A 12909-nucleotide genomic window follows, 5' to 3' on the forward strand; every position below is an offset into this window, starting at 1 on the left:
GGATACAAAATCAATGTGGATATATATCCACCATGAAGCAACAGAAAAATAAATCAAGGAATTGATCCCATTTACAATGGCTCCAAACAAAATAAGACACCTAGTAATAAGGCTACACAAAAGGTAAAAGAACATTCCTCTGAAAACTTTAGAATGCTCATGAAAGACATGGAAGATAACACAAAGAAATGCAAAAACATTACACACTCATGGATTAGAAGAAAAAATATTGTTAAAATGTGTACAATACCCAAAGCAACCTACACATTTAATGCAATCACTATGAAAATGCCACCAACATTTTTTAAATTTTATTATATTAGTCACCATAAAATACATCATTAGTTTTTGAAGTAGTGATCTACGATTCATTGTTTTTCTATGGCACCCAGTGCTCCATGCAGTACATGCCCTCCTTAATACCCATCACTGGGCTAACCCATTCCCCTAACCCCCTCCCATCTAAAACCCTCAGTTTCTTTCCCAGAGTCCATAGTCTCTCATGGTTCATCTATCTTTCTGATTCCCCCCCTTCATTTTTCCCTTCCTTCTCCTAATGTCCTCCATGCTATTCTTTGTGTTCCACAAATAAGTGAAACCATATGATAATTGACTTTCTCTGCTTGACTTATTTCACTTAGCATAATCTCCTCCAGTCCCATCCATGTTGATGGAAAAGTTAAGTATTCATCCTTTCTGAAGGCTGAGTAATATTCCATCGTGTATATGGACCACATCTTCTTTATCCATTCATCTGTCGAAGGGCATCTCGGCTCTTTCCACAGTTGGCTATTGCGAACATTGCTGCTATGAAAATTGGGGTGCATATGGCCCTTCTTTTTCGTACATCTGTGTCTTTGGGGTAAATACCCAGGAGTGTAATTGCTGGGTCATAGGGTAGCTCTATTTTTAATTTTTTAAGGCACCTCCACACTGTTTTCCAAAGTGGCTGTACGAAATTGCATTCCCACCAACCGTATAAGAGGGTTCCCCTTTCTCCTCAACCTCTCCAACATTTGTTGTTTCTTGCCTTGTCAATTTTTTGCCATTCTAACTGGGGTAAGGTGGTATCTCAATGTGGTTTTGATTTGAATTTTCCTGATGGCTGATGATGTTGAATATTTTCTCATGTGTCTGTTAGCCATTTGTGTCTTCTTTGGAGAAGTGTCTGTTCATGTCTTCTACCCATTTCTTGACTTGATTATTTGTTTTTTGGGTGTTGAGTTTGGGAAGTTCTTTATAGATCTTGGATACCAGCCCTTATCTGTAGTGTCATTTGCAAATATCTTCTCCCATTCTGTGAGTTGCCTCTTTGTTTAGTTGACTGTTTCCTTTGCTGTGCAGAAGCTTTTTATATTGATGAAGTCCCAAAAAGTTCATTTTTGCTTTTGTTTCACTAGTCCTTGGAGATGTATCTTGAAAGAAGTTGCTGCGGCCGATGTAGAAAAGGTTACTGCCTGAGTTTTCCTCTAGGATTTTGATGGATTCTTGTCTGACATTGAGGTATTTCATCTATTTTGAGTTTATCTTTGTGAATGGTGTTAGAGAATGATTGAGTTTCATTCTTCTGTATACAGCTGTCCAATTTTCCCAGCACCATTTTTGAAGAGACTGTCTTTTTTCCATTGCGTATGTTTTACTGCTTTGTCGAAGATTATTTGACCATAGAGTTGAGGGCCCATATCTGGGCTCTCTATTCTGTTCCATTGGTCTATATATTTGTTTTTGTGCCAGTACCATGCTGTCTTCTGGATTACAGCTTTGTAATATTGCTTGAAATCAGGCAACGTGATGCCCCAGTGTTGTTTTTCTTTTTCAACATTTCCTTGGCAAATCAAGTTATTTTCCTCTTTTTTCCCCAAAAAGAAAAACAACTTTATTTACATTTTCTTACCAATAGGAGACCATTAATTCAAGAAAACTTTGTCTTTTTTTGTGAACCAAGAGAAAGCAGAATTTTAACCTTCTACCAGTGTACTTTTTTTGTCTTTTTTTCTTTTATTTTTAAATTTTTTATTGTTATGTTAATCACCATAAATGACATTAGTTTTTGATGTGGTGTTCCACGATTCATTGTTTGTGCATAACACCCAGTGCTCCATGCAGAAGGTGCCCTCTTTAATACCCATCACCAGGCTAACCCATCCTCCCACCGCCCTCCCCTCTAGAACCCTCAGTTTCTTTCTCAGAGTCCATAGTCTCTCATGGTTCATCTCCCCCTCCGATTTCCCCCCCTTCATTCTTCCCCTCCTGCTATCTTCTTCATTTTTTTCTTAACATATATTGCATTATTTGTTTCAGAGGTACAGATCTGTGATTCAACAGTCTTGCAGAGTTCAAAGCGCTCACCATAGCATGTACCCTCCCCAATGTCTATCACCCAGCCACCCCATCCCTCCCAAACCCCCATTCCAACAACCCTCGGTTTGTTTCCTGAGATTAAGAATTCCTTATATCAGTGAGGTCATATGATACATGTCTTTCTCTGATTGACTTATTTCACTCAGCATAACACCCTCCAGTTCCATCCACATCGTTGCAAATGGCAAGATCTCATTCCTTTGATGGCTGCCTAATATTCCATTATATATATATACCACATCTTCTTTATCCATTCATCTGTCGATTGACAACTTGCCTCTTTCCACAATTTGGCTATTGTGGACATTACTTTGTGTCTTCTTCAATTTCTTTCAAGAGTATTTTATAGTTTTCTGAGCACAGATTCTTTGCCTCTTTGGTTAGATTTATTCCTAGGTATCTTATGGTTTTGGGTGCAATTGTAAATGGGATCGACACTCCTTAATTTCTCTTTCTTCTGTCTTGTTGTTGGTGTATAGGAATGCCACTGATTTCTGTGCATTGATTTTATATCCTGCCACTTTACTGAATTCCTGTATGAGTTCTAGCAGTTTTGGGGTGGAGTCTTTCGGGTTTTCCACATAAAGTATCAAATCATCTGCAAACAGTGTGAGTTTGACTTCTTCCTTGCCGATTTGGATGCCTTTTATTTCTTTTTGTTGTCTGATTGCTGTGGCTAGGACTTCTAATACTATGTTGAATAGCAGTGGTGAGAGTGGACATCCCTGCCACGTTCCTGACCTTAGGGGGAAAGCTCTCAGTTTTTTCCCATTGAGAATGATATTCACTGTAGGTTTTAAATAGATGGATTTTATAATATTGAGATATGTACCCTTTATCCCTATACTCTGAAGAGTTTTGATCAAGAAAGGATGCTGTACTTTGTCAAACACTTTTTCTGAATCTATTGAGAGGATCATAGGATTCTTGTTCTTTCTTTTGTTAATGTATTGTATCACATTGATTGATTTGCGGATGTTGAACCAAACTTGCAGCCCAGGGATAAATCCCACTTGGTCATGCTGAATAATCCTTTTAATGTACTGTTGGACCCTATTGGCTAGTATTTTGGTGAGAATTTTTGCATCCATGTTCATCAAGGATATTGGTCTGTAATTCTCCTTTTTGATGGGGTCTTTGTCTGGTTTTGGGATCAAGGTAATGGTGGCCTCATAAAATGAGTTTGGAAGTTTTCCTTCCATTTCTATTTTTTGGAACAGTTTCAGGAGAATAGGTATTAATTCTTCTTGAAATGTCTGATAGAATTCCCCTGGGAAGCCATCTGGCCCTGGGCTTTTGTTTGTTGGGAGATTTTGGATGACTGCTTCAATTTCCTTAGTGGTTATAGGTCTGTTCAGGTTTTCTATTTCTTCCTGGTTCAGTTTTGGTAGTGGATACATCTCTAGGAATGCACCCATTTCTTCCAGGTTATCTAATTTGCTGGCATAGGGTTGCTCATAATATGTTCTTAGAATTGTTTGTATTTCTTTGGTGTTGGTTGTGATCTCTGCCCTTTCATTCATGATTTTGTTGATTTGGGTCATTTCTCTTTTCTTTTTGATAAGTCTGGCCAGGGGTTTATCAACCTTGTTAATTCTTTCAAAGAACCAGCTCCTGGTTTCGTTGATCTGTTCCACTGTTCTTTTGGTTTTTATTTCATTGTTTTCTGCTCTGATCTTTATTATTTCTCTTCTCCTGCTGGGTTTAGGCTTTATTTGCTGTTCTTTCTCCAGCTGTAGGGTTGTAGGGTTTAGGTGTAGGGTTAGGTTGTGTATTTGAGACCTTTCTTGTTTCTTGAGAAAGGCTTGTATTGCTATATACTTTCCTCTCAGGACTGCCTTTGCTGTATCCCAAAGATTTTGAACAGTTGTGTTTTCATTTTCATGGCTTTCCATGAATTTTTTAAATTCTTCTTTAATTTCCTGGTTGACCCATTCATTCCTTAGTAGGATGCTCTTTAGCCTCCATGTATTTGAGTTCTTTCCGACTTTCCTCTTGTGATTTGAGTTCTAGTTTCAAAGCATTGTGGTCTGAAAATATGCAGGGAATGATCCCAATCTTTTGGTACCAGTTGAGACCTGATTTGTGACCTAGGATGTGATCCATTCTGGAGAATGTTCCATGGGCACTAGAGAAGAATGTGTATTCCGTTGCTTTGGGATGGAATGTTCTGAATATGTCTGTGAAGTCCATTTGGTCCAGTGTGTCATTTAAAGTCTTTATTTCCCTGTTGATCTTTTGCTTAGATGATCTGTCCATTTCAGTCAGGGGGGTGTTAAAGTCCCCCACTATTATTGTATTGCTGTCAATGTGTTTCTTTGCTTTTGTTATTAATTGCCTTATATAATTGGCTGCTCCCATGTTCGGGGCATAGATATTTACAATTGTTAGATCTTCTTGTTGGATAGAAGCTTTAGGTAGGATATAGTATCCTTTCTCATCTCTTATTACAGTCTTTGGTTTAAAATCTAATTTGCTGGTATAATGATTGCCACCCCAACTATGTTTTGGTGTCCATTAGCATGGTACATGGTTTTCCACCACCTCACATTCAATCTGGGAATGTTTTTGGGTCTAAAATGAGTCTCTTGTAGACAGCATATCGATGGGTCTTGTTTTTTAATCCAATCTGATAGCCTGTGTCTTTTGATTGGAGCATTTAACACTTTTACATTCAGGGTAACTATTGAAAAATATAAATTTAGTGCCATTGTATTGCCTGTAAGGGGACTGTTACTGTATATTGTCTGTGTTCCTTTCTGGTCTGTGTTGCTTTTAGACTCTGTGTTTGCTTAGAGGACCCCTTTCAGTATTTCTTGCAGGGCTGGTTTCGTGTTTCCAAATTCCTTTAGTTTTTCTTTGTCCTGGAAGATTTTGATCTCTCCTTCTATTTTCAATGACAGCCTAGCTGGATATAGAATTCTCGGCTGCATATTTTTCTCATTCAGTGCTCTGAATATATCATGCCAGTCCTTTCTGGCCTGCCAGGTCTCTGTGGATGGGTCTGTTGCCAATCTAATGTTTCTACCATTATAGGTTACAGATCTCTTGTCCCAAGCTGCTTCACAATTTTCTCTTTGTCTCTGACACTCCTAAGTTTTACTATTAAATGTCGGGGTGTTGACCTATTTTTATTGGTTTTGAGGTCAGTTCTCTGTGCCTCCTGGATTTTGATGCTTGTTTCCTTCCCCAAATTAGGGAAGATCTCTGCAATAATTTGCTCCAATATACCGTCTGCCCCTCTCTCTCTTTCTTCTTCTTCTGGGATCCTAATTATTCTAATGTTTTTTGTCTCATGGCATCCCTTATCTCTCGAATTGTGCCCTCGTGATCCAGCAGTTGTTTATCTCTCTTTTTCTCAGCTTCTTTATTTTCCATCATTTGGTCTTCTATATCGCTAATTCTCTCTTCTACCTCATTGATCCTAGCAGGTAGAACCTCCATTTTTGATTGCACTTCGTTATAGCCCTTTTGATTTTGACTTGGTTAGATTTTAGTTCTTTTATTTCTCCAGAAAGAGTTTCTCTAATAACTTCCATGCTTTTTTCAAGCCCAGCTGGTATCTTTACAATCATCATTCTGAACTCTAGTTCCGACATCGTACTAATGTCCGTATTGAGTAGGTCCCTGGCTGTTGGTACTGCCTCTTGTTCTTTTTGTTGAGGTGATTTTTTCCCATCTTGTCATTTTTTCCAGGGGAGAATAGATGAATGAGAGAACAAAATGCTAAAAGGGTAACAACATCCCCAGAAAACATGCTCTAAACAAATCAGAAAGGACCTGAAACTGAGGGGGAAAAAAGGGAATGAAAGAAAAAGGAATAAGAAAAAGTAAAAATAAACGAAAACAGAACAAAACAAAACAAAACAAAACAAAAAAACAGAATATGATCAGGCTGGTGCATAGATCAGTGCCACACGCAGATTTTGTGTGTATTTTGGTCTGTTAGAAGATAGTGCCTCCCAAAATTTTAAAGAAAGAAAAACTTATATATGTACAAAAATAATGGTTAATACGATAAAGGGATGGAATATGACTATAAAGATGAAAAGTATAAGATTTTATGAAATAATTGATGAGATACGAAGTTGTTTGAAAAAAGAAAGAAGAGGATTTAAAAGAAAAAAAGAAGGAGATAGTGTGATCCGGCAGGAGACTAAAACAAAGCCATACAGTAGAGATTTAGGGTATATTTTGATCTATTAGAAGAAACTGTATCTCAAAATTTAAAAGAGAAAACTATATATATATATATATATGCCAAAAATAAGGGTAACTAATATGAAGGGATAGAATATGACTCTAAAAATGAACAATAAAAATGTTTTTTAAAATAGGTATTGATGGGGGGCGGAGCAAGATGACGGAGGAGTAGGAGACCTGGATTTCGTCTGGTCTAAGGAATTCAGCTGAATACGGATCAAACCATTCTGAAAACCTACGAACTCAACAGGAGACCGAAGAAGAGAGTAGTAACAATTCTCTGAACAGAGAAGTGACCACCACTTACTGGAAGGTAGGATGTGCAGAGAAGTGAATCCAAGGCGATATTCGGGAGGAGAGACGGCGGGGGAGGGGGCCTCCGTCGGCTGCTTCTGGCAAGTGATAGAGCCCCTGAGCACAAAATCGGAAATTTTAGAAGTCGGTTCTGCTGAGGGATGTCGCTCCAGTGGCTAATCGGGGGGTGGAACCCTCGCAAGACAGTGTGGTCTCAGGACCCTCGGGGTCACAGAAAGACTGGGGGTGCCTGAGTGTCGCAGAGCTCCCAGGTATTGGAGCCAGGAAGCCAGCTGCAGAGACGGAGCCAAGGCGCAGGCTCCCAGCTTGGGGTTGCCATAAACTGTGATCTGCAGCCCAGTCAGGCCACTGCTCCTCCAGCAGGGACCCAACAAGCGGCAGATCCAGGGAGACTCCCCTCCCTCCTCTGGGAGGAGTGGTGTGGGAGTGCACCACAGGGATCTGCTGGGTTTGAATACTCCACACAGGGTGGGGTGCCAGAGATAGAAACGCTCAGTCACAGGCCAGGTGAGCACGGAGTGCAGCTGGAGACCGGGGACATGGGAATGACTTCTTTTCTCTGCAGGCACACTGAGGAGTGGGGCCCCGAGTTCTCAGCTCCTCCGAGTAGAGATTGGGAGGCCATCATTTTCACCCTGGTCCACCAAAGCTGTACCAGAGCTTGCAGGGAACAAAAGCTCCAGAGAGCAAACCCGAGCAGCTTGCTTAGCCCGGTTGGACAAGGGCGGGGCAATTCCACCTCCGGCAAAGACATTTGGGAACCACGGCAACAGGCCTCTCCCCCAGAAGATCAGCACGAACAGCCAGCAAGCCAAGACCAAGTTTCCCGATCAAGGAGAACGAGAGAACTCCAGCGCTAGGGGAATACTGCACATAGAATTCATGGCTTTTTTTACCATGATACATTAGTTTTTCAATTTTAATTTTTTAACTGTTTTTTTTAATTTTTCTTTTTCCCTTTTTCAACCAACATCTTATCAATTCCTTTTTTTAAAAAAACATTTTTTATTTTTCATTTTTAGAGTCATATTTTATCCCTTCATAGTAGTTACCCTTATTTATGGCATATATATATAGAAGTTGTTCTCTCTTTAAAATTTTGAGATACAGTTTCTTCTAACAGATCAAAATATACCCTAAATCACTAGTGTATGGCTTTGTTCTAATCTCCTGCCTGATCACATTCTCTCCCTTTCTTTTTTTTAAATCTTCTTTCTTTTTTCAAACAACTTCTTATTGTATCAATTCCTTTTATAAAATCTTTTATAATTTCATCTTTACAGTCATCTTCCATCCCTTCATTGTATCAACCCTTATTTTGTACATATATAAGTCTTTCTTCCTTTAAAATTTTAGGAGGCACTTTTTTCTAACAGACCAAAATACGCCCAAAATCTAGTGTGTGGCACTGATCTATGCACTAGCCTGATCATATTTGATCATATTCGGGTTTTTTTGTATTGTTCTGTTTTTGTTTTTATCTTTTTCTTTTTGGTTGTTTTTTTTCTTTCTTTCCTTTTCTTTTTTCTTCTTTCCCTTTCTTTTCCCCTGGTTTCAGGTCTTTTCTGATTTGTATAGAGTATATTCGCTGGGGATGTTGTTAACCTGTTAGCATTTTGTTCTCTCATTCATCTATTCTCCTCTGGACAAAATGACAAGACAAAAAAAATCACCTCAGCAGAAAGAACAAAGATAGTACCGTCAGCCAGGGACCTACTCAATACGGACATTAGTATGATGTCGGACCTAGAGATCAGAATCATGACTTTAAAGATACTAGCTGGGCTTGAAAAAAGGGTGGAAGTTATTAGAGAAACCTTTTCTGGAGAAATAAGAGAACTACAATCTAAACAAGTAGAAATCAAAAAGGCTATTAATGAGGTGCAATAAAAAATGGGGGCACTAACTGCTAGGATCAATGAGGTAGAAGAGAGAATCAGCGATATAGAAGACCAAATGATGGAAAATAAAGAGGCTGAGAAAAAGAGGGAGAAAGAAGTACAGGATCACGATGGCAGAATTTGAGAGATAAGCGATACGATAAGACAAAACAACTTTAGAATAATTGGGATCCCAGAGGAAGAAGAAAGAGAGAGAGGGGCAGAAGTTATATTGGAACAAATAATAGCAAAGAACTTACTTAATGTGAGGAAGGAAACAGGCATCAAAATCCAGGAGGCACAGAGAACCCCTCTCAAAATCAATAAAAATAGGTCAACACCCCAACATCTAATAGTAAAACTTATGAGTCTCAGAGACAAAGAGAAAATCCTGAAAGCAGCTTGGGAGATGAGATATGTAATCTACAATGGTAGAAACCTTAGATTGGCAAAAGACCTATCCACGGAGACCTGGCAGGCCAGAAAGGACTGGCATGATATCTTCAGAGCACTAAATGAGAAAAATATGCAGCCAAGAATACTATATCCAGCTAGGCTCTCATTGAAAATTGAAGGAGAGATAAAAAGCTTCCAGGACAAGCAAAAACTAAAGGAATTTGCAGACACGAAACCAGCCCTCCAGGAAATATTGAAAGGGGTCCTTTAAGCAAAGAGAGAGCCTAACTCCAGCATAGATCGGAAAGGAACAGAGACAATATACAGTAACAGTCACCTTACAGGCAATAAAATGGCACTAAATTCATACCTTTCAATAGTTACCCTGAATGTAATGGGCTAAATGCCCCAATCAAGGACACAGGCTATCAGATTGGATTAAAACACAAGACCCATCAATATGCTGTCTGCAAGAGACTCATTTTAGACCCAAAGACACCCCCAGATTGAAAGTGAGGGGGTGGAAAACCATTGACCATGCTAATGGACACCAAAAGAAAGCTGGGGTGGCAATCCTTATATCAGACAAATTAGATTTTAAACCAAAGACTGTAATAAGAGATGAGGAAGGACACTATATCCTACTTAAAAGGTCTATCCAACAAGAAGATCTAACAATTGTAAATATCTATGGCCCTAACACGGGAGCAGCCAATTATATAAGGCAATTAATAACAAAAGCGAAGAAACACATTGACAACAATACAATAATAGTGGGGGACTTTAACACCACCCTGACTGAAATGGACAGATTATCTAAGCAAAAGATCAACAGGGAAATAAAGACTTTAAATGACACACTGGACCAAATGGACTTCACAGACATATTCAGAACATTCCATCCCAAAGCAACGGAATACACATTCTTCTCTAGTGCCCATGGAACATTCTCCAGATTTGATCACATCCTAAGTCACAAATCAGGTCTCAACTGGTACCAAAAGATTGGGATCATTCCCTGCATATTTTCAGACCACAATGCTTTGAAACTAGAATTCAATCACAAGAGGAAAGTCGGAAAGAACTCAAATACATGGAGGCTAAAGAGCATCCTACTAAAGAATGAATGGGTCAATCAGGAAATTAAAGAAGAATTAAAAAAATTCATGGAAAGCAATGAAAATGAAAACACAACTGTTCAAAATCTTTGGGATACAGCAAAGGCAGTCCTGAGTGGATAGTATATAGCAATACAAGCCTTTCTCAAGAAACAAGAAAGGTCTCAAATACACAATCTAACCCTACACCTAAAGGAGCTGGAGAAAGAACAGCAAATAAAGCCTAAACCCAGCAGGAGAAGAGAAATCATAAAGATCAGAACAGAAATCAATGAAATAGAAGCCAAAAGAACAGTAGAACAGATCAATGAAACTATGGTTTTGTGAAAGAATTAACAAGATTGATATACCCCTGGCTAGACCTATCAAAAAGAAAAGAGAAATGACCCAAATCAACAAAATCATGAATGAAAGAGGAGAGATCACAACCAACACCAAAGACATACAAACAATTATAAGAACATATTATGAGTAACCCTATGCCAGCAAATTAGATAACCTGGAAGAAATGGGTGCATTCCTAGAGATGTATGAACTACCAAAATTGAAGCAGGGAGAAATAGAAAACCTGAACAGACCTATAACCACTAAGGAAATTGAAGCAGTCATCAAAAATCTCCCAAGAAACAAAAGCCCAGGGCCAGATGGCTTCCCAGGGGAATTCTATCAGACATTTAAAGAAGAATTAATACCTATTCTCCTGAAACTGTTCCAAAAAATAGAAATGGAAGGAAGACTTCCAAACTCATTTTATGAGGCCACCATTACCTTGATCCCAAAACCAGACAAAGACTCCATCAAAAAGGAGAATTACAGACCAATATCCTTGATGAACATGGATGCAAAAATTCTCACCAAAATACTAGCCAATAGGGTCCAACAGTACATTAAAAGGATTATTCAGCATGACCAAGTGGGATTTATCCCTGGGCTGCAAGGCTGGTTCAACATCCGCAAATCAATCAGCGTGATACAATACATTAACAAAAGAAAGAACAACAATCACATGACCTTCTCAATAGATGCAGAAAAAGCATTTGACAAAGTACAGCATCTTTCTTGATCAAAACTCTTCAGAGTATAGGGATAGAGGGTACCTACCTCAATATCCTAAAAGCCATCTATGAAAAACCTACAGCGAATATCATTCTCAATGGGGAAAAGCTGAGAGCTTTTCCCCTAAGGTCAGGAACGCGGCAGGGATGTCCACTCTCACCACTGCTATTCAACATAGTATTAGAAGTCCTAGCCACAGCAATTAGACAACAGAAAGAAATCAAAGGCATCCAAATTGGCAAAGAGGAAGTCAAACTCTCACTCTGCAGATGATATAATACTGTATGTGGAACACCCAAAAGTCTCCACCCATAAACTGCTAGAAGTCATACAGGAATTCAGTCAAGTAGCAGGCTATAAAATCAATGCACAGAAATCAGTGGCATTCCTATACAACAACAACAAGACAGAAGAGAGACAAATCAAGGAGTCGATCCCATTTTCAACTGCACCCAAAACCATAAGACACCTAGGAATAAATTTCACCAAAGAGGCAAAGGATCTGTACTCAGAAAACTATAAAATACTCAGGAAAGAAATTGAAGAAGACACAAAGAAATGGAAAAACTTTCCATGCTCATGGATTGGAAGTACAAACATTGTGAAGATTTCAATGCTACCTGGAGCAATCTCACATTCAATGCAATCCCCTTCAAAATACCATCTACTTTTTTCAAAGAAATGGAACAAATAACCTTAAAATTTGTATGAAACCAGAAGAGACCCCGAATAACCAGAGGAATATTGAAAAAGAAAAGCAAAACTGGGAGCATCACAATTCCCGACTTCCAGCTCTATTATAAAGCTGTCATCATCAAGAGAGTATGGTACTGGCATGAAAACAGACACATCGATCAATGGAACAGAATAGAGAGCCCAGAGATGGACTCTCAACTCTATGGTCAACTCATCTTTGATAAAGCAGGAAAGAATGTCCAATGGAAAAAAGACAGTCTCTTCAACAAATGGTGTTGGGAAAATTGGACAGCCACATGCAGAAGAATGAACTGGACTATTTCCTTACACTACACACAAAAATAGACTCCAAATATTTGAAAGACCTAAACGTGAGACAGGAGTCCATCAAAATCCTAAAGGAGAACACAGGCAGGAACCTCTTTGACCTCAACCGCAGCAACTTCTTCCTATAGAAACATCACCAAAGGCAAGGGAAGCGAGGGCAAAAATGAACTCTTGAGATTTCATCAAGATAAAAAGCTTTTGCACAGCAAAAGAAACAGTCCACAAAACCAAAAGACAACCGACAGAATGGGAGAAAATATTTGCAAATGACATATCAGAGAAAGGGCTAGTATCGAAAATCTATAAAGAACTTATCAAACTCAACACCCAAAGAACAAATAATCCAATCAAGAAATGGGCAGAAGACATGAACAGACATTTCTCCAAAGAAGACATACAAATGGCCAACAGACACATGAAAAAGTGCTCAACATCGCTCGGCATCAGGGAAATCCAAATCAAAACCTCAATGAGATACCACCTCACACCAGTCAAAATGGCTTAAATTAACAATCAGGAAAGGACAGATGTTGGCGGGGATTTGGAGAAAGGCGAAC

The 12909-nt window shown here is 38.9% G+C and overlaps 1 long non-coding RNA gene across 1 annotated transcript in view; it reads left to right on the forward strand.

Annotated features, from left to right (window-relative positions):
- Window positions 1-6712: 6712 nt before the first annotated feature.
- Window positions 6713-12909, forward strand: part of LOC114200473 (uncharacterized) — a 36528-nt gene continuing 30331 nt past the window's right edge. Inside the window, exon 1 of the long non-coding RNA XR_015768244.1 lies at window positions 6713-6877. This is a non-coding gene — a long non-coding RNA (uncharacterized LOC114200473). The remainder of the gene's footprint in view (window positions 6878-12909) is intronic.

The sequence above is a fragment of the Eumetopias jubatus genome, unplaced genomic scaffold (genome assembly GCF_037043125.1).
Source record: "Eumetopias jubatus isolate StellerSeaLion01/CBP00866 unplaced genomic scaffold, mEumJub1_p1.0 scaffold_5, whole genome shotgun sequence".
NCBI classification, from domain to species: domain Eukaryota; kingdom Metazoa; phylum Chordata; class Mammalia; order Carnivora; family Otariidae; genus Eumetopias; species Eumetopias jubatus.